Source organism: Ranitomeya variabilis, chromosome 1 (genome assembly GCF_051348905.1).
Source record: "Ranitomeya variabilis isolate aRanVar5 chromosome 1, aRanVar5.hap1, whole genome shotgun sequence".
Lineage (NCBI taxonomy): Eukaryota > Metazoa > Chordata > Amphibia > Anura > Dendrobatidae > Ranitomeya > Ranitomeya variabilis.
Genome location: NC_135232.1, coordinates 990,228,590 through 990,255,159, shown reverse-complemented (window position 1 = coordinate 990,255,159; position 26,570 = coordinate 990,228,590).

Genomic DNA, 26,570 nt, shown 5'->3' with positions numbered 1-26,570 from the left:
TTCTCTGAAACAATATATCCCAGGAAAGGCACAGACGACTGCTCAAAGACACATTTTTCAAACTTTGCGAAGAGATGATTCTCCCTTAGACGAAGTAAGACTCGGCGAACGTCTCGTCGATGGGTGGAAAGATCAGGAGAGAAGACGAGGATGTCATCCAAGTAGACTACAACACTGGTATAGAGACAGTCACGAAAGATGTCATTGACGAACTCTTGGAACACTGCTGGAGCATTACAAAGCCCAAAAGGCATTACCAGATACTCGTAGTGACCGTCCCGGGTATTGAATGCGGTCTTCCACTCATCACCCGCATGGATACGAACCAAGTTGTAAGCTCCTCGAAGATCGAGCTTTGTGAAAATTTGTGCTCCTCTCAGTCGGTCGAAGAGTTCAGAGATAAGTGGTAAAGGGTATTTGTTCTTCACGGTGATGTTGTTTAACCCTCTGTAATCAATACACGAACGAAGGGAACCATCCTTCTTCTTCACGAAAAAGAAACCTGCCCCAGCTGGAGAAGAAGATTTCCGAATAAAGCCTCTAGCAAGATTCTTTTGAACGTAGTCCGACATAGCTTGTGTCTCTGCAGGCGAGAGCGGATAGATTCTTCCCCTAGGAGGCGTGGTAACAGGAACGAGATCAATGGGACAGTCGTAAGGTCGGTGCGGCGGAAGAGACTCAGCCTCCTTCTTGTGAAAAACATCAGAAAAAGAAGAATAAGCAGAGGGAAACCCGGAGGGAATGGGAGAAGGACTAGGAACACCAACAGGACGCACTGGCAGCAGACAACAAGACCGATAGGAATCTCCCCAATGAAGAATATTGCTCACACGCCAGTCCAAGAAAGGTTCGTGGAGACGCAACCACGGAAGACCGAGAAGAACAGGGTGAGAGATGTTGGCCAGAACAAAAAACGAAATTCTTTCTCTATGAAGAGCCCTCACCTGAAGCTCCACCAAGTGCGTGACTTGAGTAATAGTCTCCTGCAGGGGTCTCCCATCTACAGAAGCGAGAAGAAGAGGATTCTCTAAAGGTCTAACGGGAACTGAGAATTTAATTACCTCCTCTAACCTAATAAAATTTCCTGCTGCACCCGAGTCCAAATAAGCCTCAAGAGAGAAACGTTTGTCATGAATTTGCAATAAAATGGGCAACGTGAGGGGTTGAGAGGTTTCACATGTACCTAGGGAGGCCTCTCTTACCTGACCTAGGCGGAGGAGTTTTCCAGACGGTCAGGGCAGGCTCGAAGAAGATGTGAGGGACTTCCACAGTAAAAACAGAGACCCTGGGTACGCCTCTCCTTGCGACGCTGTTCGGAGAGTTTAACACGATCCACTTGCATCGGTTCGGGGGCAGAAACTGAAGCAGCGACCCTGGGACGAGGACTGGGAGGTCTGCGGGAAGTCATCGAAGAACGCGGAAATTTTCTCACCCGAGCTCGCTCCTGAAAGCGAAGATTTATTCGCGGAGCTAAAGAAATTAAATCCTCCAAAATAGTAGGAGTATCCCGGCCAGCTAATTCATCCTTGATACGACTGGAAAGCCCCCGCCAGGAAGCCCCGACCAACGCCTCATTATTCCAACCTAAATCGGTAGATAAAGTTCGGAACTGAATTGCATATTGCCCAACAGTTAGAGACCCCTGCTGTAAATTAAACAGGGCTTCTGTGGTGGAAGCCAAACGACCTGGTTCGTCGAACACTCGACGAAAAGTCTCAAAAAAAGACGTTAATTGGTTAACCACTGGATCATCGCGCTCCCAGAGAGGGTTAACCCATGCTAGCACATCTCCCTCCAAATGAGAAATAATAAAGGCTATCTTGGCCCGGTCAGAAGGGTATTGCTGGGGAAGGAGCTCGAAATGAAGATGACACTGATTTAGAAATCCCCGGCAAAATTTGGGATCACCATTAAAATGAGGAGGTTTAGCCAATCGGGGAGGGGGATGAGGAGCAGGAGCAGGCACAGGAACAGGCGCTGCAGTCTGTAAAGAAAGGAGTCGGGAATCGACAGATGCCATATAACTCAAAATATGGGACTGAGTGTCCCGCTGCTGTACCAGCTCTTGTTGTAAAGTTGCTAACTGGGAGGCATTCCCCGGGTCAGAGGTCTGAAGAGCAGAAAGTCGAGAGTCCATGGATTTCATGAAGGACATCATCCGACTTTGATTCTCCCGAAGGAAAACTAGTTCCTTCTGAGCGGCGGCAGATCCAGCGGGATCCATGGCCTTTGCGTACTATTACGACCAGAGTAGTGGACCCTCTGGGTCACGGCTACAGAGCCCCCAAAGGCGAGTGGACCAGATGGAGCCACCCCCTATACAGGGAGTGTTTGGGGCAGGCCCACGGAGGGTGAAGCCGTGACTGCCGGAGCCAAAGGGACGACTGATATAAGAACCAGAGATGGATCAGAAGATAGGGGAGAGGTGGTGTCTCAGAGGCAAACAGATAAGAAGAATCACAGGACGAGCAGATTATGTAGGGAAAAAGTACTGACCGGTATGAAGGAGACACACGGTAGATGGGGAACGTCAGAAACACAGGGCTGGCAAGGACGGCTAGAACACAGGACTGGCACGGAGGCAGGAACACTGGACTGGCACGGAGGCAGGAACACAAGGCTGGCACCTAGTCAGGAACACAGGACTGGCACGGAGGCAGGAACACAGGGCTGGCACGGAGTCAGGAACACAGAACTGGCATGGAGGCAGGAACACAGGGCTGGCACGGAGACAGGAACACAGGACTGGCACGGAGGTAGGAACACTGGACTGGTATGGAGGCAGGAACACAGGACTGGCAAGGAAGGCAACAATGAGACAAGGACCTAAACAGAGTAAACGCTGGGGGAGCCAAGGAAACTAAAGGGATGCCGGCTAGGAGCGGACAAACACGATAGACGCAAAGGCGTCTAACCAGGGCAACTGCAGGAGTGAAATACCCGATGGGCGCCGCCATATTGGGGGCGGAGCCAACAGGTCACGAACTCCCAGAAGCCCCGGCAGTACGAGAAGCCCGTCTGTGCATGCGCGGACCGGCAAAGGGACGAGCACCCCGGAAAGCAGAGACAGAGGAGCGAGGAGGAGCGTCGGGAGCGCGCCGGCCGGAAAGGTAAGTATAGGATGGCGTAACATGCAGCAGTACCTGTCGTGTTAGCGGTCATTGCAAAATCACTCCACAACCTGGTCATAAAACCCCTCTGTCCAACGCCACTTCGGATTTGTGCACCTCTAACACCTCTGCCATGTTGCCCCCTACGGGTCGTATGAGAACCATCACCGCCGCTGTGTGCTGGGAATGCCTGAACCAAACGGTCTACAAGAGTTGCTTGTTTGGTAGCCAATATTTGCTCAAGGTTCTCATGTGGCATGATATTTTGTAATTTTCCTTTATATCGTGGATCCAGGAGGCAGGCCAACCAGTAATCGTCATCGGTCATCATTTTGATAATGCGGGGGTCCCTTTTTAGGATATGCAAGGCATACTCAGCCATGTGGGCCAATGTTCCAGGTGTCAATTCACTGCTTGTGCTGGGTTGAGGAGCACTTTCTTGCAAATCAACATCACTTGTCTCCCTCAATAACCCTGTACCTGACCTTGCAACGCCACCAGTTTCTCTTGCCCCCTGAGAAGCATCCTCCTCCCATAAATATTCATCCCCATCATCCTCCTCCTCTTCGTCCGCCACCTTGTCCAGGACAGTTCCCTGAGCAGACAATGGCTGACTGTCATCAAGGCTTCCCTCCTCCTCGGCTGCAGACTCCTGCTCCTTATTGTGCTTCAAATTTTGCATCAGCAGACGCATTAGTGGGATGCTCATGCTTATGATGGCGTCGTCTGGAGTTCCACCTTGTTGCAGCGTTGATTATTAGGTGGTGCTGGGGAAGATTCAGCGTTTGCTGATGGTTCAGCATACGGCTGGAGTGTACGGGCGACCGGCGGATGTGCGAGCAAAGTCTTCGCACCTTCAGGAGCAGGGCTGGTAACCCCGGTTAATTTTTCAGGAAGCACTGCACCACCAGGTTCAAGGTGTGAGCCAGGCAAGGTATGTGTTTCAGTTCTGAAAGGGCTACGGCAGCCATAAAATTCCTTCCGTTATCACTGACTACCTTGCCTGCCTCCAGATGTACACTACCCAGCCATGACTGAGTTTGTTGCTGCAAGTACTCGGCCAGTACTTCCGCGGTGTGTCTGTTGTCGCCCAAACACTTCATTTGTAACACACTCTGCTGATGCTTACCACTAGCTGTTCGATAATGGGACACCTCGTGTGCAACACTGGCAGCTGCGGATGGAGTGGTCATGCGACTGCGCTCTGTGGATGAGCTTTCGCTTCTGGAGGAGGAAGAGGAGGAGGAGAAGGGGTGGCGAACGCCTACAGCCAACTGTTTCCAAGACTGTGGGCTAGGCAGAACTGTCCCACTATGGCTGTCCCCTGTGGACCCTGCATCCACCACATTAACCCAGTGCACCGTGATGGACACGTAACGTCCCTGGCCATGCCTACTGGTCCATGCATCTGTTGTGAGGTGCACCTTTCCACTCACTGATTGCCTCAGTGCATGGACAATGCGGTCTTTGACATGCTGGTGGAGGGCTGGGATGGCTTTTCTTGCTGACTGGGTAGGTCATAGCGTGGTACTACATAGGCCATCATGTCTTTGAAAGCTTCGCTTTCAACCAACCGGTAGGGCATCATCTCTAACGAGATTAGTCTAGCAATGTGGGGGTTCAAACCCTGTGTATGCGGATGAGAGGATGAGTACTTTCTTTTCCTAATGAGAGTCTCTTGTAGGGTGAGCAGGACTGGAGAGCTGCATATGGTGGAACTAGCGGTGGTGGTGGTGGTAGACATGGCAGATTGAGAGAGGGTTGGTGATTAGTGTTGAGCATTCCGATACCGCAAGTATCGGGTATCGGCCGATATTTGCTGTATCGGAATTCCGATACCGAGTTCCGATATTTTTGTGATATCGGAAATCGGAATCGGAAGTTCCCAGTGTATGGTTCCCAGGGTCTGGAGGAGAGGAGACTATCCTTCAGGCCCTGGGATCCATATTCATGTAAAAAATAAAGAATTAAAATAAAAAATATGGATATACTCACCCCTCCGGCGGCCCCTGGACCTTACCGATGTAACCGGCAGCCTCCGTTCCTAAGAATGAGGAGTTTAGGACCTGCGATGACGTCGCGGCTTGTGATTGGTTGCGTGAGCGGTCACATGAGCGGTCACGCGACCAATCACAAGCCGCGACGTCATTGAAGGTCCTAAACTCCTCATTCTTAGGAACGGAGGCTGCCGGTTACATCGGTAAGGTCCAGGGGCCGCCGGAGGGGTGAGTATATCCATATTTTTTTATTTTAATTCTTTATTTTTTACATGAATATGGATCCCAGGGCCTGAAGGAGAGTTTCCTCTCCTTCAGACCCTGGGAACCATCCAGGATAGCTTCCGATACTTGTGTCCCATTGACTTGCATTGATATCGGGTATCGGTATCGGCGATATCCGATATTTTTTGCATATCGTCCGATCCCATCCGATACCGATACCTTTGAGTATCGGAAGGTATCGCTAAACACTATTGGTGATGGTATTCTTGATGTTGGCCTACATACAGTGTTTCCTACCAATAACCTTGTGATTCCCTGACTGCTTTGGCCTTGCGAGGATGCCTCCACATTTGCTGCTGGTGGTGTCCTAACCGGTGGGCTTACAGTGAGGGAAGCAATGTAGCATTGCTGACTACCTTCATTCTGAGCAGGTGCACCAACGGTACCTGATGTTTGGTAGTTAGTCCAGGCTTGCAAGTGCATGCTGGTTAAATGTCTACGCATGCACGTTGTATTTAAATTTTGAAGATTCTTCCCTCTGCTAAAGGTCTTTAAGCATTTCTTACAGATAACTTTTGACTGATCATTCGGATCTTGGTTAAAAAATTGCCACACTGCACTCTTCCTACTATCGAATACCATTTCAGGCATTGCACGCTGTGCTACTTTCACAGGATGGCCACGCTGTCCTAAAACTGTTTTTGTTTTTGACACACATTTTTGGCCTGATACGGGCCTGCAAGATGACAGCTGTTGCGATGTAGATGGCTGCTGTGGATCATCCTCCTCCGCTTCCGAGCTACTGGCAGCGCCACCCTCTTCCCCCAATGGCTGCCAATCTGGGTCAACAACTGGGTCATCTATCACTTCCTCTTCAATGTCATGTGCACCTTCCTCTGTGTCACCGTGTAAGGTGCTATAGCGTTCGGGACGGGATACCATAGTCTCATCAGGGTCAGATTCTGGCTCAGTACATTGCGAGGGCAATGTAGTGATCTGAGTCAATGGAACAGCATAATAATCTAGCTGTGGCTGTGCATCAGTGCACTCCATGTCCGATTCATATTGTAATGGGCAGTTAAAAATTTCCCTTTCTAACCCAGGCACGGTATGTGTAAAGAGCTCCATGGAGTAACCTGTAGTGTTGTCTGACGCATCCTTCACTTTTGGTTTGGATGAAGGACACAAGGAAACATCTTGTTCCTGACCGGGAACATCCACTGACGACTCGCTGCTTTTATATTTTGAACTTTCTGAAGAGGAGGCGAAAGAGCTAGAGGCTGAGTCAGCAAGGAAAGCCAAAACTTTTTCCTGCTGCTCCGGCTTTAAAAGCGGTTTTCCTACTCCAAGATAAGGGAGCCTTCGAGGCCTTGTGTAGCCAGACGATGACACTGGCTCAACACCTCCAGCTTTCAGTGCTATTTTGCTTTTCCCACTACCACCAGATGCTCCACCACCACCACCACCATCAGTACCAGCTGGCAACAACCGCCCACGGCCACTTCCACCAGACTTCCTCATTTTTGGGAAAATGTTACCAAAATAACAACCATTATATGGTACTGTAAAACAAGGTAGAAGGTGTGTATAAACTTGATGAGAATTTAAATCTCCCTTTTTATTTTGGGGAGACTGCACCGCAACTCAGGCCCAGTGTATAACACAACACAATGTAAGTGGCAGAACGTGGCTGGCTGATATACGACAAACTAACAGAACTGACGTATATCCACTTTGTGACAATTTAAATCTCCCTTTTTGGAGGGGAGACTGCACCAAAACTCCGGCCCAGTGTATAACACAACACAATGTAAGTGGCAGAACGTGACTAGCTGATATGCGGCAAACTAACAGAACTGATGTATATCTACTTTGTAACAATTTGAATCTCCCTTTTTTGGGGGGGAGACTGCTCCAAAACTCAGGCCCAGTGTATAACACAACACAATGTAAGTGGCAGAACGTGGCTGGCTGATATACGACAAACTAACAGAACTGACGTATATCCACTTTGTGACAATTTGAATCTCCCTTTTTTGGGGGGAGACTGCACCAAAACTCCGGCCCAGTGTATAACACAACACAATGTAAGTGGCAGAACGTGGCTGGCTGATATACGACAAACTAACAGAACTGACATATATCCACTTTTTGACAATTTGAATCTCCCTTTTTTTGGGGGGGGAGATTGCACAAAAACTCAGGCCCAGTGTATAACACAACACAATGTAAGTGGCAGAAAGTGACTGGAAGATATATGAAAAAATACAAGGACTGTAGTACAATTTCAATCTCCCTACTATGATCTCAGGACAAGTATGGCAGCAATACAAAGGACTGCTGTACACAAAAGTGTGGTCAAATAAACAAGATAAGTGTGCAAAAAGGAGCAACAGGATTTTTGCTTTTAAAAAAGCAGTTGGTTTGCACAGCAGCGTGCAAACAGCAATGCAGCTATCAGGGAGCCTTATAAGGCAGCCTAATAAGCTACAGAGCTGATGCACAAAAATATACCCTTCACTGTCCCTGCAAAAAAAAGGCGGTGTTGGACAGTGGAAAGCATTACAGCACAAGCGGTTTGGGGGTTAATCTTCCCTCCCTAACTATATCCCTTCTTCTGATGAAGCTGCAGCAACCTCTCCCTATGCTAAGATCGGCAGAAGTAAGATGGCAGTCGGCGTGCATACCCCTTTATACCCCCTGTGACGCCGCAGAAAGCAAGCCAATCACTGTCATGCCCTTCTCTAAGATGGTGGGGACCGAGACCTATGTCATCACACTGCCCACACTCTGCGTCCTCCTTCATTGGCTGAAAAATGGCGCTGAAACACGTCATATGAAACGCGACTTTGGCGCGAAGATTGCCTACCTCATGGCCGATCCCACACTAGGATCGGGTCGGGTTTCATGAAACCCGACTTTGCCAAAAGTCGGCGATTTTTGAATTTGTCCGATCCGTTTCGCTCAACCCTACTTTCGCGTGTTTTTAAGCTGCTCTGTATTAGCATAATAGGCTGTACATTATGAGCAAATGTCCATCTAGTTTAACCAAGCAATGGGAAAGCATAAAGCGAAAAGGCACATGCACAACCAGAATGTAGTGTTTGACTGACAGCCATTAGGCTCTTAAATAAAGTAAAGAAACTTGGCACTCAACTTGGTTATGTAGATAGTATTGAATATGCTTTTTTATTTCAAATAGCAGTCCCAGTATAAACGTTTCGGTCTGTCATAGACCTTCTTCAGTACAACCGACTGCTCAAGAGCTAAATATGTGAAATGTCTCAGGATATAACGTAGATCCTTGTATGTAGGAATACTTGTGGATCATAAAGAGGACTGGACTGGTCGCTCCGGTATAGTTTAGAGGATAGTGTTGTTTATAGGTGGTACATTTTCATTAAGGTATAGCGTAGCTACTGGCAGTAATAGTATGCGGCAAGATTGTATATCTATTGTAGGTAGAGCAGGATTAGATAACCCTGTGAATAAAGGCTTTACCATGTATAATGAGAGAGATTATAGCCGCAGGATGGAATATGCATCAGTAGTGATTCGGTCCCCAGAATACTACGGAGTATGAGTGGGACGTGCCAAAACGGAAGTGTACCTAAGTGTTAAGTGTAGTAACGCCACGCAACGCGGTATCCGTATAGCCACGCTGTTTTTTTTAATTATTTGAATAAATAATTTTAAAAAATGGCATGGGGTCCTCCCATTTTTGACAGCCAGCTTTGCTAAAGCTCTCAGTGGGAGCCTGGTATTCTCAGGCTAAAAACTATATTAATCCTATAGTTATTTGTTAAATAAAGACACAGCCAGAATAAAGTTCTTTAATTGAAAAAATTACACATACTCCTTTAATATTCTCAATTAAACCATACTTACGACCTCGCCTAATTAAACCGATGCCCTCGATCTCCTGTAATAAAAATTAAAAAAACAACAATATACCATACCTGTCCGTCATTCTGTCCCACCCCGTAATCCATGTCTGGGGGATAATTAGTTTTCAACCTGGACTGTGCCAAGATGCAACCGTCCAGGCAGAAAACCACTGATGAATGAACAGCTGCGAGCACAGCCTCAGTGACGTCACTGAGGCTGCGTTCCTAGCCGGCCTGAACTGCGGTGACCTCAGGACCATGGGAAAAAGTCATGAAGTCAGTGATGAGCTCACTGCAGTTCAAGCTCAGTGTCTTCACAGCAGATCACCGTGAGGATTTTTCTCAGTGATCTGCTGTGAAGACACTGTGCTTGAACTGCGGTGACCTCATCACTGACGCCAGCATCAACACAACCATCCCATTTCTGCGCATACTCTGCTGACAATTAAACATGAAACTTTGCTTGTGGACTAGGTGGAGATGGATGAAGCCTTGAGACAGGGAGATACTATCCAGCCCAGCCTCATCTCATCTGCTCAGCGTGTATTGAGTAACAATGAGGAGGTGGAGGCTGAGGAAGAGGAGGAACAGGAGCTGGCAATAGAGGCTAGTACCATTACTACTATGTGGATGGGCTGAGGAGGGAAATGAGTTGGGAGAAATGGAGGAGAAGGAGATGGAGAGTAGTCAACATGGTGTAGACAGAGAAGTATTGGCTGTAAGAAGCTTGGCACATATGGCAGACCTTTCCTGTGACCCTTGTGGTATATTCATCTTGGCCAAAAACAAGTACTGTTTATTGACCCTGCTAGACCAATGCTACAAGGAGAACTTAGCATCTCTCCTTCCTGAGGTGGATAGGTCTACTAAAATGGTGCTATACCAGAAGGCCAAAGTGGAAAATATGTTGAAAAAATTCCTATCAGAAGCTAGCGGCAGAGGGCAAGCATCCTGGCCTACCAAGGATGAGAGACAAGGGAGACACAAATCAGGTATAGCAGAGGCAGGGGTACACTGACAAAGGCCTGGGGCAAATTTTATGACACCCTCCTAGCGTCCAGACCCTGATAGCCATGTATTTTTGACAAGAAGGAAAAGTTTTAAAAGATGGTCAAGAAAACCTGACCAACAAAACTAGCATACTCCATAATTCCTTTGCGACCCTCAGCTATTGAGTCTCAAATCTGGATACCTGGAATTAGCTGTCCCTCTATGCCTTGGAGGTGTTGTACTGCCCTGCTGCTAGCGCCTTGTCGGAGCGGGTTTTTAGTGTCGCCGGGGAAGGTGATAACAGAGAGGCAATTTCATCTGTCAACAGAAAGTTCAGACATTCTCACTCTGATAAAAATGAACAAAACCTGGATTAGCCCCTGCTTTTCAATACCACCAGATGACAGCATCACATAAAAATGTTAAATCTTCAATATTCGTTACCTTGAAGGGTCTATGGATGACTGGATATAATTATTTCCTGATTTTGCACTTTGTGCAAAGCCTTTATGAGTGTACGAGTGTACATCAACGTCACTTTCAAAATATTGTATTGAGGCCCTGAAGTTGTTGCTTTCAAGGATCTATTGATGACTGCATTACCCTCCTTATCAATTTTTCCTGGCTTTGCTCTGTATGCAAAGCATTTATAAGTGTAAAAGTGCCACAGCTACACTTTATTAATTTTTTTATGAGGCACTACAGTTGGTACCGTGAAGGATGTATGGATGATCCTGCTTGTAATTTTTTTTAGTTGGCCACAGAGAACAAATGAAATGGGGCTTCACAAACCACTGTTGAGATGGAGACACAGCAGACAGGACAAACAACAGCTCCCTGATCCTGCCATGATATAAGACTTCCTCCCATGACCTCTACTCTTTGAAGTAATGCTTCTGTGAAGGAAACAGTGCAGCGAGCAGAAGACACATTATAAGTATAAGTAATAGTGAGCTAGTGTACTCATTGCTTGGGTTTTCCCGAGCACGCTCGGGTGACCTCCCAGTATTTGTAACTGCTCGGAGATTTAGTTTTCATTATGGCAGCTGAATGATTTACAGCTACTAGCCAAGCTAAGTACATGTGGGGGTTGCCTGGTTGCTAGGGAATCCCCACATGTAATCATCGAGAGAGAGTCGAGAGTCCATGGATTTCATGAAGGACATCATCCGACTTTGATTCTCCCGAAGGAAAACTAGTTCCTTCTGAGCGGCGGCAGATCCAGCGGGATCCATGGCCTTTGCGTACTATTACGACCAGAGTAGTGGACCCTCTGGGTCACGGCTACAGAGCCCCCAAAGGCGAGTGGACCAGATGGAGCCACCCCCTATACAGGGAGTGTTTGGGGCAGGCCCACGGAGGGTGAAGCCGTGACTGCCGGAGCCAAAGGGACGACTGATATAAGAACCAGAGATGGATCAGAAGATAGGGGAGAGGTGGTGTCTCAGAGGCAAACAGATAAGAAGAATCACAGGACGAGCAGATTATGTAGGGAAAAAGTACTGACCGGTATGAAGGAGACACACGGTAGATGGGGAACGTCAGAAACACAGGGCTGGCAAGGACGGCTAGAACACAGGACTGGCACGGAGGCAGGAACACTGGACTGGCACGGAGGCAGGAACACAAGGCTGGCACGGAGTCAGGAACACAGGACTGGCACGGAGGCAGGAACACAGGGCTGGCACGGAGGCAGGAACACAGAACTGGCATGGAGGCAGGAACACAGGGCTGGCACGGAGACAGGAACACAGGACTGGCACGGAGGTAGGAACACTGGACTGGTATGGAGGCAGGAACACAGGACTGGCAAGGAAGGCAACAATGAGACAAGGACCTAAACAGAGTAAACGCTGGGGGAGCCAAGGAAACTAAAGGGATGCCGGCTAGGAGCGGACAAACACGATAGACGCAAAGGCGTCTAACCAGGGCAACTGCAGGAGTGAAATACCCGATGGGCGCCGCCATATTGGGGGCGGAGCCAACAGGTCACGAACTCCCAGAAGCCCCGGCAGTACGAGAAGCCCGTCTGTGCATGCGTGGACCGGCAAAGGGACGAGCACCCCGGAAAGCAGAGACAGAGGAGCGAGGAGGAGCATCGGGAGCGCGCCGGCCGGAAAGGTAAGTATAGGATGGCGTAACATGCAGCAGTACCTGTCGTGTTAGCGGTCATTGCAAAATCACTCCACAACCTGGTCATAAAACCCCTCTGTCCAACGCCACTTCGGATTTGTGCACCTCTAACACCTCTGCCATGTTGCCCCCTACGGGTCGTGTGAGAACCATCACCGCCGCTGTGTGCTGGGAATGCCTGAACCAAACGGTCTACAAGAGTTGCTTGTTTGGTAGCCAATATTTGCTCAAGGTTCTCATGTGGCATGATATTTTGTAATTTTCCTTTATATCGTGGATCCAGGAGGCAGGCCAACCAGTAATCGTCATCGGTCATCATTTTGATAATGCGGGGGTCCCTTTTTAGGATATGCAAGGCATACTCAGCCATGTGGGCCAATGTTCCAGGTGTCAATTCACTGCTTGTGCTGGGTTGAGGAGCACTTTCTTGCAAATCAACATCACTTGTCTCCCTCAATAACCCTGTACCTGACCTTGCAACGCCACCAGTTTCTCTTGCCCCCTGAGAAGCATCCTCCTCCCATAAATATTCATCCCCATCATCCTCCTCCTCTTCGTCCGCCACCTTGTCCAGGACAGTTCCCTGAGCAGACAATGGCTGACTGTCATCAAGGCTTCCCTCCTCCTCGGCTGCAGACTCCTGCTCCTTATTGTGCTTCAAATTTTGCATCAGCAGACGCATTAGTGGGATGCTCATGCTTATGATGGCGTCGTCTGCACTTACCAGCCGTGTGCATTCCTCAAAACACTGAAGGACTTGACAGAGATCTTGTAGCTTCGACCACTGCACACCAGACAACTCCATGTCTGCCATCCAAGTGCCTGCCCGTGTATGTGTATCCTCCCACAAATAAATTACAGCACGCCTCTGTTTGCACAGCCTCTGAACCATGTGCAGTGTGGAGTTCCACCTTGTTGCAGGGTTGATTATTAGGTGGTGCTGGGGAAGATTCAGCGTTTGCTGATGGTTCAGCATACGGCTGGAGTGTACGGGCGACCGGCGGATGTGCGAGCAAAGTCTTCGCACCTTCAGGAGCAGGGCTGGTAACCCCGGTTAATTTTTCAGGAAGCACTGCACCACCAGGTTCAAGGTGTGAGCCAGGCAAGGTATGTGTTTCAGTTCTGAAAGGGCTACGGCAGCCATAAAATTCCTTCCGTTATCACTGACTACCTTGCCTGCCTCCAGATGTACACTACCCAGCCATGACTGAGTTTGTTGCTGCAAGTACTCGGCCAGTACTTCCGCGGTGTGTCTGTTGTCGCCCAAACACTTCATTTGTAACACACTCTGCTGATGCTTACCACTAGCTGTTCGATAATGGGACACCTCGTGTGCAACACTGGCAGCTGCGGATGGAGTGGTCATGCGACTGCGCTCTGTGGATGAGCTTTCGCTTCTGGAGGAGGAAGAGGAGGAGGAGAAGGGGTGGCGAATGCCTACAGCCAACTGTTTCCAAGACTGTGGGCTAGGCAGAACTGTCCCACTATGGCTGTCCCCTGTGGACCCTGCATCCACCACATTAACCCAGTGCACCGTGATGGACACGTAACGTCCCTGGCCATGCCTACTGGTCCATGCATCTGTTGTGAGGTGCACCTTTCCACTCACTGATTGCCTCAGTGCATGGACAATGCGGTCTTTGACATGCTGGTGGAGGGCTGGGATGGCTTTTCTTGCTGACTGGGTAGGTCATAGCGTGGTACTACATAGGCCATCATGTCTTTGAAAGCTTCGCTTTCAACCAACCGGTAGGGCATCATCTCTAACGAGATTAGTCTAGCAATGTGGGGGTTCAAACCCTGTGTATGCGGATGAGAGGATGAGTACTTTCTTTTCCTAATGAGAGTCTCTTGTAGGGTGAGCAGGACTGGAGAGCTGCATATGGTGGAACTAGCGGTGGTGGTGGTGGTAGACATGGCAGATTGAGAGAGGGTTGGTGATTAGTGTTGAGCATTCCGATACCGCAAGTATCGGGTATCGGCCGATATTTGCTGTATCGGAATTCCGATACCGAGTTCCGATATTTTTGTGATATCGGAAATCGGAATCGGAAGTTCCCAGTGTATGGTTCCCAGGGTCTGGAGGAGAGGAGACTATCCTTCAGGACCTGGGATCCATATTCATGTAAAAAATAAAGAATTAAAATAAAAAATATGGATATACTCACCCCTCCGGCGGCCCCTGGACCTTACCGATGTAACCGGCAGCCTCCGTTCCTAAGAATGAGGAGTTTAGGACCTGCGATGACGTTGCGGCTTGTGATTGGTTGCGTGAGCGGTCACATGAGCGGTCACGCGACCAATCACAAGCCGCGACGTCATTGAAGGTCCTAAACTCCTCATTCTTAGGAACGGAGGCTGCCGGTTACATCGGTAAGGTCCAGGGGCCGCCGGAGGGGTGAGTATATCCATATTTTTTTATTTTAATTCTTTATTTTTTACATGAATATGGATCCCAGGGCCTGAAGGAGAGTTTCCTCTCCTTCAGACCCTGGGAACCATCCAGGATAGCTTCCGATACTTGTGTCCCATTGACTTGCAGTGATATCGGGTATCGGTATCGGCGATATCCGATATTTTTTGGATATCGTCCGATCCCATCCGATACCGATACCTTTGAGTATCGGAAGGTATCGCTCAACACTATTGGTGATGGTATTCTTGATGTTGGCCTACATACAGTGTTTCCTACCAATAACCTTGTGATTCCCTGACTGCTTTGGCCTTGCGAGGATGCCTCCACATTTGCTGCTGGTGGTGTCCTAACCGGTGGGCTTACAGTGAGGGAAGCAATGTAGCATTGCTGACTACCTTCATTCTGAGCAGATGCACCAACGGTACCTGATGTTTGGTAGTTAGTCCAGGCTTGCAAGTGCATGCTGGTTAAATGTCTACGCATGCACGTTGTATTTAAATTTTGAAGATTCTTCCCTCTGCTAAAGGTCTTTAAGCATTTCTTACAGATAACTTTTGACTGATCATTCGGATCTTGGTTAAAAAATTGCCACACTGCACTCTTCCTACTATCGAATACCATTTCAGGCATTGCACGCTGTGCTACTTTCACAGGATGGCCACGCTGTCCTAAAACTGTTTTTGTTTTTGACACACATTTTTGGCCTGATACGGGCCTGCAAGATGACAGCTGTTGCGATGTAGATGGCTGCTGTGGATCATCCTCCTCCGCTTCCGAGCTACTGGCAGCGCCACCCTCTTCCCCCAATGGCTGCCAATCTGGGTCAACAACTGGGTCATCTATCACTTCCTCTTCAATGTCATGTGCACCTTCCTCTGTGTCACCGTGTAAGGTGCTATAGCGTTCGGGACGGGATACCATAGTCTCATCAGGGTCAGATTCTGGCTCAGTACATTGCGAGGGCAATGTAGTGATCTGAGTCAATGGAACAGCATAATAATCTAGCTGTGGCTGTGCATCAGTGCACTCCATGTCCGATTCATATTGTAATGGGCAGTTAAAAATTTCCCTTTCTAACCCAGGCACGGTATGTGTAAAGAGCTCCATGGAGTAACCTGTAGTGTCGTCTGACGCATCCTTCACTTTTGGTTTGGATGAAGGACACAAGGAAACATCTTGTTCCTGACCGGGAACATCCACTGACGACTCGCTGCTTTTATATTTTGAACTTTCTGAAGAGGAGGCGAAAGAGCTAGAGGCTGAGTCAGCAAGGAAAGCCAAAACTTTTTCCTGCTGCTCCGGCTTTAAAAGCGGTTTTCCTACTCCAAGATAAGGGAGCCTTCGAGGCCTTGTGTAGCCAGACGATGACACTGGCTCAACACCTCCAGCTTTCAGTGCTATTTTGCTTTTCCCACTACCACCAGATGCTCCACCACCACCACCACCATCAGTACCAGCTGGCAACAACCGCCCACGGCCTCTTCCACCAGACTTCCTCATTTTTGGGAAAATGTTACCAAAATAACAACCATTATATGGTACTGTAAAACAAGGTAGAAGGTGTGTATAAACTTGATGAGAATTTAAATCTCCCTTTTTATTTTGGGGAGACTGCACCGCAACTCAGGCCCAGTGTATAACACAACACAATGTAAGTGGCAGAACGTGGCTGGCTGATATACGACAAACTAACAGAACTGACGTATATCCACTTTGTGACAATTTAAATCTCCCTTTTTGGAGGGGAGACTGCACCAAAACTCCGGCCCAGTGTATAACACAACACAATGTAAGTGGCAGAACGTGACTAGCTGATATGCGGCAAACTAACAGAACTGATGTATATCCACTTTGTGACAATTTGAATCTCCCTTTTTTGGGGGGAGACTGCACCAAAACTCCGGCCCAGTGTATAACACAACACAATGTAAGTGGCAGAACGTGGCTGGCTGATATACGACAAACTAACAGAACTGACATATATCCACTTTTTGACAATTTGAATCTCCCTTTTTTTTGGGGGGGAGATTGCACAAAAACTCAGGCCCAGTGTATAACACAACACAATGTAAGTGGCAGAAAGTGACTGGAAGATATATGAAAAAATACAAGGACTGTAGTACAATTTCAATCTCCCTACTATGATCTCAGGACAAGTATGGCAGCAATACAAAGGACTGCTGTACACAAAAGTGTGGTCAAATAAACAAGATAAGTGTGCAAAAAGGAGCAACAGGATTTTTGCTTTTAAAAAAGCAGTTGGTTTGCACAGCAGCGTGCAAACAGCAATGCAGCTATCAGGGAGCCTTATAAGGCAGCCTAATAAGCTACAGAGCTGATGCACAAAAATATACCCTTCACTGTCCCTGCAAAAAAAAGGCGGTGTTGGACAGTGGAAAGCATTACAGCACAAGCGGTTTGGGGGTTAATCTTCCCTCCCTAACTATATCCCTTCTTCTGATGAAGCTGCAGCAACCTCTCCCTATGCTAAGATCGGCAGAAGTAAGATGGCAGTCGGCGTGCATACCCCTTTATACCCCCTGTGACGCCGCAGAAAGCAAGCCAATCACTGTCATGCCCTTCTCTAAGATGGTGGGGACCGAGACCTATGTCATCACACTGCCCACACTCTGCGTCCTCCTTCATTGGCTGAAAAATGGCGCTGAAACACGTCATATGAAACGCGACTTTGGCGCGAAGATTGCCTACCTCATGGCCGATCCCACACTAGGATCGGGTCGGGTTTCATGAAACCCGACTTTGCCAAAAGTCGGCGATTTTTGAATTTGTCCGATCCGTTTCGCTCAACCCTACTTTCGCGTGTTTTTAAGCTGCTCTGTATTAGCATAATAGGCTGTACATTATGAGCAAATGTCCATCTAGTTTAACCAAGCAATGGGAAAGCATAAAGCGAAAAGGCACATGCACAACCAGAATGTAGTGTTTGACTGACAGCCATTAGGCTCTTAAATAAAGTAAAGAAACTTGGCACTCAACTTGGTTATGTAGATAGTATTGAATATGCTTTTTTATTTCAAATAGCAGTCCCAGTATAAACGTTTCGGTCTGTCATAGACCTTCTTCAGTACAACCGACTGCTCAAGAGCTAAATATGTGAAATGTCTCAGGATATAACGTAGATCCTTGTATGTAGGAATACTTGTGGATCATAAAGAGGACTGGACTGGTCGCTCCGGTATAGTTTAGAGGATAGTGTTGTTTATAGGTGGTACATTTTCATTAAGGTATAGCGTAGCTACTGGCAGTAATAGTATGCGGCAAGATTGTATATCTATTGTAGGTAGAGCAGGATTAGATAACCCTGTGAATAAAGGCTTTACCATGTATAATGAGAGAGATTATAGCCGCAGGATGGAATATGCATCAGTAGTGATTCGGTCCCCAGAATACTGCGGAGTATGAGTGGGACGTGCCAAAACGGAAGTGTACCTAAGTGTTAAGTGTAGTAACGCCACGCAACGCGGTATCCGTATAGCGGCGGATACCGCGTTGCGTGGCGTTACTACACTTAACACTTAGGTACACTTCCGTTTTGGCACGTCCCACTCATACTCCGTAGTATTCTGGGGACCGAATCACTACTGATGCATATTCCATCCTGCGGCTATAATCTCTCTCATTATACATGGTAAAGCCTTTATTCACAGGGTTATCTAATCCTGCTCTACCTACAATAGATATACAATCTTGCCGCATACTATTACTGCCAGTAGCTACGCTATACCTTAATGAAAATGTACCACCTATAAACAACACTATCCTCTAAACTATACCGGAGCGACCCGTCCAGTCCTCTTTATGATCCACAAGTATTCCTACATACAAGGATCTACGTTATATCCTGAGACATCTCACATATTTAGCTCTTGAGCAGTCGGTTGTACTGAAGAAGGTCTATGACAGACCGAAACGTTTATACTGGGACTGCTATTTGAAATAAAAAAGCATATTCAATACTATCTACATAACCAAGTTGAGTGCCAAGTTTCTTTACTTTATTTATGTCCACTGGTTTGGGGAACCTACCTTGTGCACCAACACAGTAGTGCCACGATATACTTCACTAGCCATTAGGCTCTGTCTCTGGTGAGATCTGATAGGTTGTGGGATAGGGAAGACATAAGCATTGCTAGGCCTTTGGATGCTCCGAAACCAGCCTGCTCTTTCTGGGGATGTTACTGGCCCAACTTCTGTACCCATGCCATCCCAGAGACATAACTGTATGCCCTATTGTGGGAAATCATCATAAATGTGGACATGCAGTCACCTCCTTTTGTAGGAGGGGGTTAAAGAAACCAATAGAAACACACTTCCACATTAGTTGCTTTTTCATTGCCTTTTCATTAGACTTTATACAGTATAATTTCATTGAATGGACATACCCTTCAATTTTCCATAAAGCAGGCAATATCTGCAATCTGTAAGACTATGTTCACGCGTTACGTTTTTGATGCTTTTTTCAAGAGGCAAAACCTGCTCTCTTGGTAGTATAACACCAACATTGAAAAAGCAGGTTTTGCTGAGTGCCGTCTTTTGTTGCGGTGCTTTTGCTACAGTTTATACTGTGTTTTTATCAGGGTACATTTGTCTCTTGTGCATGCTGATAAAGTTTAGTACATAAAAAAATAATCTGATTCAACTTCATTAGGTGTTGGCACCAAAAACGCAGCAAAACATGATACACGTGTTTTTTGCAGCATTTTCCCACCCTTTTTTCCACAACCCATTGCTTTCAATGGGTGAAATATGCTGCAAAAATGCTGAAAAAATGCTGAGAGAAGTGACATCTGCATTATGCAGAAACACAGCTGTTTGTCAAAACCGTCAGGAAAAAACAACAAGCTGTGTACATGAGATTTCTGAAATCTCAGACTCTGCTAGTACTGTGAAACTGAAAATTTGCATAAAAAAGCTGAAAAAAGCAATGTGTGAACATAACCTAAATGATTTCTATCCCAGTACAATCTACTCCCATGCTATAGCTGAAGGGGAGGAAACTTATTAGTGAACTGTACCTAGATCTACTGGCACTAATGGAGAATTACCTGCAACCAAGTATTGGTATATTAGCATAAATTAATTGATAGCTTACCATGGCTTATTCAGTAGACTTAGGTCTCAGAGAGGCAAAAAAAAAATATATAAACTCTAAGCTAATAGTTTTGACCATAGCCAACAACATTTTACCTATTGTAATAAAGAAATGATCGAAGCATCCATTACATTTCATAAATATTTAAGAAACAGGGCTAAGGCTAAGTGCACACATTGCAGAATTGCCGCTGAAATTTCCGCGGCACTCCTGCCGTGGGTATATCGCATGCGGAATTGGCATGCATATTCCTAGCGTTTTGCAAGCATAATTAGCTTGCAGAATGCTAGCGTTTTCCAAGCGATCTGTAGCATCGCTTGGAAAACTGATTGATAGGTTGGTCACACTTGTCAAACATAGTGTTTGACAAGTGTGACCAAATTTTTACTATTGATGCTGCCTATGCAGCATCAATAGAAGAAAGTTATAATGTTAAAAATAATAAAAAATAAAAAAATGGTTATACTCACCTTCTGATGGCCCCCGATCTCCTCAGCGGTGCACGCGGCGGCTTCCGTTCCTATAGCTGCTTTGTGTTCAGGACCTGCGATGACGTCACGGTCACGTGACAGCGATGTCATCGCAGGTCCTTTACCCAAAGCATTCATGGGAACGGAAGCGGCCGCATGCACCGCTGAGAGGCGGGAAGACTCCGGGGCCATCAGAAGGTGAGTATATCACTGTTTTTTATTTTAAAATTCTTTTTTTTACCAATTATATGGTGCCCAGTCCGTGGAGGAAAGTCTCCTCTCCTCCACCCTGGGTACCAACCGCACATGATCTGCTTACTTCCTGCATGGTGGGCATAGCCCCATGCGGGAAGTAAGCACATCAATCCATTCCTAGGTGTGCGGAATCCCCGCGATTTCGCAAATTTAATGAACATGCTGCGTTTTTTCCTTGAATGCGATTCCACTCAGGAAAACAACGCACAAAAAATGCGGATTGCATTCTATTAAATAGGATGCTTAATGTGAGCGTTTTTTTAGTGGTTTTATAGCGTTTTTATAGCGAAAAACCGTGAAAAAAACAGCGAAAAATCTGCTACGTGTGCACACAGCCTAAAGTTTAAAGATGACACATTTTCTTTGTATTTTTGGTAAAGAAAAATACATATTTTTAGCTCTTACATTTTAAAAATTAGAAAAAGAAAAATGGGCCAATGCAAAACTTTGAGCACTCTGGATGGTTAGTTTCTAGTAGCACCACTGTGTGCAAGCATCACAGCCTGTAAATGCTTTTTGTACCCAGACAAAAGTCTTTCAGTTGTTGTTTAAGATATTTTCATCCATTCTTCCTTGGAAAATGCTTCTGGTTCTGTGAGATTCCTGGGTCGTCTTGCATGCACTGCTATTTTGAGGTCTAGCCACAGATTTCAATGATGTTCAGATCAGGGGTTTGTGAGGGCTGTTGTAAAACCTTCAGTTTGTGCCTTTTGAGGTTGTCTGCTGTGGATTTTGAAGTGTATTTAGGATCATTATCCTTTTGTAGAAGCCATCCTCTTTTCAACTTCAGCTTTTTTACAGATGGTGTTATGTTTGCATCAAGAATTTGTTAAAATTAAAATTGAATCCATTCCTCACTCTACCTGTGAAATGTTCCCCGTGCAATTGGCTGCAACAAAACCTCAAAGCATGATTGATCCACCCTCGAAGCTTAATGGTTGGCAAGATGTTCTTTTCCTGAAATTCTATACCCTTTTTTCTCCAAACATGCATTTGATCATTGTGGCCAAAGAGTTCTATTTTAACCTCATCTGTCCAGAGGACTTGTTTTCAAAATGTAACAGGCTTGTTTAGATATTCTTTTGTATACTTTTGACACTGAATTAAATTGTGAGGACTAATGATGAGTGAACGTGCTTGGTGATGCTCAGATATTACCCGAAGAGCATTATTTGGTTCTCAGAATTAGTGCTCATCCCCGCCCTGCATGTTTGGCACCTGATACACAGCCAATAAGCTGCAGGGATTTCATGCCAGTCTCTCTAATGCCGTAGCCATCTTGGTAGTGGCATTACTATGATTGGCTGGCCGTAATACCTCATAACAGGTTATGAAAGGACAGGCACCATCATAATTGGCACACTGACACCATTGCAAAGTTTAGTGACTGTTTATATTAGAGGAAGAGACTGTTTGTCCAGGGCTGTGCGCACATTTGAATGAATCAGAGTCCTCTAGCGTTAATACTAGTGCTGAATCTGAACCATAATACTAACAGTCATTCTAAAGCCTCTTTCACACATCTGTGTCTCCTGTACGTGTGGTGACAGTTTTCACACGTACCAGAGACACTGACACAGGTAGACCCATTCAAATGAATGGGTCTGTGCACATGTCAGTGTGTTTCCATGGACTGTGTGTCCATGTGCCCCACACTTAGACATGTCCATTTTTTACAGTCAGCACAGACGGCAAAACATCCCGCACACAGAGAACACACATTGATGTCCTCTATGTGACAAGCATCGGCCCTAGGAAAAAGTGCTTCAGTAAGCGCTGTTCCCCAGCGGCAGGTGCTGAAGATGGCTCTCAGCATTCTCCCCTGCTCTGCCGGTGATTGGTATGAGCAGAAGAGAATGATGAAAGTTATATTAAAGTCTGAATGATGACAGCAGGTGGGGGCTTTTGGGACTCTTACTCCCATCATCCGACACCTGTTGCCGCTAATAACAGTGACAGCAGGAGTGGATGATCAGGGTATTGGAAGTGAATGAATGAAAAACCAGATGTGGGTTCCCCCCTATTTTCTTAAACCAACCAGGCAAAACTTACAGCTGGGGGCTGAAACCCTCAGCTGTCAGCTTCAGCAAGGTTGGTTATCAAGAATAGAGGGGTTCCCACGCAGTTTTTTTTAATTATTTGAATAAATAATTTTAAAAAATGGCATGGGGTCCCCCCATTTTTGACAGCCAGCTTTGCTAAAGCTCTCAGTGGGAGCCTGGTATTCTCAGGCTAAAAACTATATTAATCCTATAGTTATTTGTTAAATAAAGACACAGCCAGAATAAAGTTCTTTAATTGAAAAAATTACACATACTCCTTTAATATTCTCAATTAAACCATACTTACGACCTCGCCTAATTAAACCGATGCCCTCGATCTCCTGTAATAAAAATTAAAAAAACAACAATATACCATACCTGTCCGTCATTCTGTCCCACCCCGTAATCCATGTCTGGGGGATAATTAGTTTTCAACCTGGACTGTGCCAAGATGCAACCGTCCAGGCAGAAAACCACTGATGAATGAACAGCTGCGAGCACAGCCTCAGTGACGTCACTGAGGCTGCGTTCCTAGCCGGCCTGAACTGCGGTGACCTCAGGACCATGGGAAAAAGTCATGAAGTCAGTGATGAGCTCACTGCAGTTCAAGCTCAGTGTCTTCACAGCAGATCACCGTGAGGATTTTTCTCAGTGATCTGCTGTGAAGACACTGTGCTTGAACTGCGGTGACCTCATCACTGACGCCAGCATCAACACAACCATCCCATTTCTGCGCATACTCTGCTGACAATTAAACATGAAACTTTGCTTGTGGACTAGGTGGAGATGGATGAAGCCTTGAGACAGGGAGATACTATCCAGCCCAGCCTCATCTCATCTGCTCAGCGTGTATTGAGTAACAATGAGGAGGTGGAGGCTGAGGAAGAGGAGGAACAGGAGCTGGCAATAGAGGCTAGTACCATTACTACTATGTGGATGGGCTGAGGAGGGAAATGAGTTGGGAGAAATGGAGGAGAAGGAGATGGAGAGTAGTCAACATGGTGTAGACAGAGAAGTATTGGCTGTAAGAAGCTTGGCACATATGGCAGACCTTTCCTGTGACCCTTGTGGTATATTCATCTTGGCCAAAAACAAGTACTGTTTATTGACCCTGCTAGACCAATGCTACAAGGAGAACTTAGCATCTCTCCTTCCTGAGGTGGATAGGTCTACTAAAATGGTGCTATACCAGAAGGCCAAAGTGGAAAATATGTTGAAAAAATTCCTATCAGAAGCTAGCGGCAGAGGGCAAGCATCCTGGCCTACCAAGGATGAGAGACAAGGGAGACACAAATCAGGTATAGCAGAGGCAGGGGTACACTGACAAAGGCCTGGGGCAAATTTTATGACACCCTCCTAGCGTCCAGACCCTGATAGCCATGTATTTTTGACAAGAAGGAAAAGTTTTAAAAGATGGTCAAGAAAACCTGACCAACAAAACTAGCATACTCCATAATTCCTTTGCGACCCTCAGCTATTGAGTCTCAAATCTGGATACCTGGAATTAGCTGTCCCTCTATGCCTTGGAGGTGTTGTACTGCCCTGCTGCTAGCGCCTTGTCGGAGCGGGTTTTTAGTGTCGCCGGGGAAGGTGATAACAGAGAGGCAATTTCATCTGTCAACAGAAAGTTCAGACATTCTCACTCTGATAAAAATGAACAAAACCTGGATTAGCCCCTGCTTTTCAATACCACCAGATGACAGCATCACATAAAAATGTTAAATCTTCAATATTCGTTACCTTGAAGGGTCTATGGATGACTGGATATAATTATTTCCTGATTTTGCACTTTGTGCAAAGCCTTTATGAGTGTACGAGTGTACATCAACGTCACTTTCAAAATATTGTATTGAGGCCCTGAAGTTGTTGCTTTCAAGGATCTATTGATGACTGCATTACCCTCCTTATCAATTTTTCCTGGCTTTGCTCTGTATGCAAAGCATTTATAAGTGTAAAAGTGCCACAGCTACACTTTATTAATTTTTTTATGAGGCACTACAGTTGGTACCGTGAAGGATGTATGGATGATCCTGCTTGTAATTTTTTTTAGTTGGCCACAGAGAACAAATGAAATGGGGCTTCACAAACCACTGTTGAGATGGAGACACAGCAGACAGGACAAACAACAGCTCCCTGATCCTGCCATGATATAAGACTTCCTCCCATGACCTCTACTCTTTGAAGTAATGCTTCTGTGAAGGAAACAGTGCAGCGAGCAGAAGACACATTATAAGTATAAGTAATAGTGAGCTAGTGTACTCATTGCTTGGGTTTTCCCGAGCACGCTCGGGTGACCTCCCAGTATTTGTAACTGCTCGGAGATTTAGTTTTCATTATGGCAGCTGAATGATTTACAGCTACTAGCCAAGCTAAGTACATGTGGGGGTTGCCTGGTTGCTAGGGAATCCCCACATGTAATCAAGCAGGATAGCTGTAAAACATTCAGCTGCCGTGATGAAAACTAAATCTCCGAGCAGTCATAAATACTCAGTCAGAGGTCACCCGAGCAAAGAGTACACTCGCTCATCCCTAATTATAAGTCCTTCTTCACTTTCTTCACAGATACTTACCATTCGAGTGTGACATGCAGGAGGACAGATACAGCAGCCAGTGAAAGCTCTTATCAGTCTAATGGGGAATCATTCAATGTCCAGTGTGCCTCTCTTCCTGCGTGACATGCCCCCTTTTCAATGAGTGAACTCGTCACAGTGCAGCATTCAATGCAGTTTGCCTCATTTGGCTAAATCACCAACACCTGGGCCTGAGTATCCGTATGTTTACAGGCTGGGGTAGCAGGGGCTGCACCAGCCCCTTGACTCATGGGCCTCATAGAGGTATGACATTATTTACTCAATTATATCACAAGTAAATTAATCTAATTCTACAGTACTTTACAGACATCATCATTACTGTCTTCTTTGGGGCTCCCCATCTAAATTCCCTTTTAGTATGACTTTGGAGTATGGGAAAAAACTGGAATACATGGTGGAAATCCCCTGTTGTGAACTCCGTTTTCAGGCTCCCTCTTGTGGTCACAGATGGTATTGTGTGACTTTGATTTTTTGGCTCCCCCTGGTGGTTTGGTTTATTATCCTGCGGGTCTGGCTGGATCAGCTGCCTCGTTATTCACCAGGGAGGCTCCTATTTAGCTCTGCTTCACTTCCACTTGTTGCCGGCTGTCAATGTATTCAGTGCTATTCTGATTACTCCTGATTATCTCGTTTTCTGCCTCTTCGGGATAAGCTAAGTTCTGTTTGAATATTTTTTGCTCATCTGCCTGCAATATGATTTCTGTGTATGATGAGTCTAGTCCAGCTTGCTATTATGTGATTTCTTTTTGCTGGTAAGCTCTGGGGTATGGAGTTGCTTCCCCCGCACCGTTAGATGGTGCGGGGGCTCGAGCAATCTCTGCGTGGATATTTTGAATAGGGTTTTTTATTGACCGCACAGTTTCCTTCCTATTTTCTGCTATCTAGTATCATTTGCTAAATCTGATTTCATCTCTGCGTTTGTGCTTTCCCCTTAACTCACCGTTAATATTTGTGGGGGGCTATTCTATATCTTTGGGGGCATTCCACTGAGGCAAGTGAGGACTTACTTTCCCTCCAGGAATAGTCAGTTTCTCAGGCCGTGACGAGACGTCTAGGATTTTTAGGTAACGTTCCACGGCTGCCTATAGTTGTTTGCGGATAGGATCAGGTTGCGGTCAATCTAGTTACCACTTCCCCAGAGCTAGTAGTCTGTTCAGTTACCTAGCTAGTCCGACCTGCGATCCTTGCCACTAGGATCATAACAATACAGCCGGCCCAGTAAAGTGTTAATTGCATGGCAGAAGCAGGAGAAAAGAACCTTGGAGATATATTTTTTTTTTTGCTGCCGTGTGTCTAGCTGCTGTGTGTCTGGCTTCTCTCCTCCTCTTAATCTTGGTGTAG